Source organism: Bombina bombina, chromosome 4 (assembly GCF_027579735.1).
Source record: "Bombina bombina isolate aBomBom1 chromosome 4, aBomBom1.pri, whole genome shotgun sequence".
In the NCBI taxonomy this organism is placed as follows: Eukaryota; Metazoa; Chordata; class Amphibia; order Anura; family Bombinatoridae; genus Bombina; species Bombina bombina.
The window spans coordinates 35173530-35175251 of NC_069502.1; positions in this window are offsets into that span (position 1 = coordinate 35173530).

Sequence of the window (1722 nt, forward strand, 5' to 3'; positions counted from 1 at the left end):
ATACTCATCTGCCAGGCGAGCAGCTTCATGCAGGGTGGAGGGTTTACGGTCCCGAACCCACTCTCTAACTCCTGCTGATAACTTGTCAAAGCAATGTTCCAACAGGAATAGCTGCAGCACCTCTTCCCCAGATACGGCTTGGCACCCCGCCATCCAGTAAGATGCCGTGCGGTGCACCTTATATGCCCACTCAACGTAGGAATCATCAGCTAATTTAACAGTGTCTCTGAACCGCCTCCGGTATGCCTCCGGGGTAATGGCATATCTTTCCAAGATCGCTCTCTTCACTTTAGCGTAATCCTTGCTGTCCTCCCTGGGTACAGCGCGATACGCTTCCGCTGCCCTACCGGCTAGTTTGCCTGCTAGCACCGACACCCATACGGAATGCTTCAAATCATGTAACTCACACAGTCTCTCAAAATCCTGTAAATACCCATCAATCTCATCCTTCTCCTCACAAAACATTTTAAAGGCATGGTATGGGATTTTGGGTCTAACTGGGTTGCTGAGTGCTTCCGAAATGGACTCTGCTCGGGAGGATGCATTCCGCGGACTGTGTGCCATCACATACTCCTGCACATCTGCCATTACCATGGATAGCATGTCCCGTGGTACAGGTTGGGGTAAAAATTCCAGCCTGGTCCTCATTTCCCTCTGGTATAGGGTCTCCTCCATGGCTGCTGGAGGCGTAGCGCTGCGAGCTCTGTCTCCCTCCATCTTAGTCAGTATTGTAGTAATCCCCCTCTTCCTGAGGTTACTGGCTTGTGTAGTTGCTCTTCTGGGCAATAAGGTTCATTCCGTCGCTTGCCACCAATTGTTACGGTACCAACAGGATACCAAGGGTTAACACCAGATGAACAATGTCCTGAATATGGGATCAGCAACTCACAACCCAGCCAGTTTTCAGGTTTAAAACAGAAAGACATTTATTAAAGGCTATATGCCTAGTATTTATGCAGGTCTGACCCCAGCTGGGGGGTTGAAAGAATATTGTACATTAGATAGAGAGCAAACGCCCTCTGACATGCCACAATAGAATTACCCAAGCAGATAACAATTCAAACACAAGAAAACAATGCAGTCCATCTTATCAACTAGCAGTCTGACTCTGGAGATGATTAGACAATGGAATGTTTATCACTAAACCTAATTAGAGCACACAACAGCTGATGCCAGCAACCTTGCATTCAGAAAATAGCCTCTGAAAGCTGAACAAAATTAACTCCTCCAGGTCTGACACATATACATAGCACACAATACAGCCTATAGACAACCTTTCTTACATTATAGTCCAGAAGTGGCTAGGTTTGCCACACCTATTACATCTTGTGATTGGCTGATGGCTGTCACATGATGCAGTGAGAAGGAAAATGGCAACAAGTTTGAAATTTGTCATAAAAACAAATCTACAAATCCAAACTAAGTGCTTTTGTATTGGTCTTTTTATTATGCACTTGTGGATTATGTTATTCCACTGTGTTTAGTGGTCCTTTAAAGGGACAGTCTACTTCAGAATTGTTATTGCTGAAAAATAGATTGCTGGGTTTGAGGGGTATGAGGTGCAGATCTCTTTTCTAAAGGTGTTATTTTATTTTTGAAGTAATCAGCAATAATTTGAGCAGTGAGGTTGGTAGTGGGCGGGGGGGCAGGCGTACCTAGAAGGGAGTTAAAGGTTGAGAACAGCTTTCTGGAGTTGGATGACACTAGGGAGGAGAAAACATA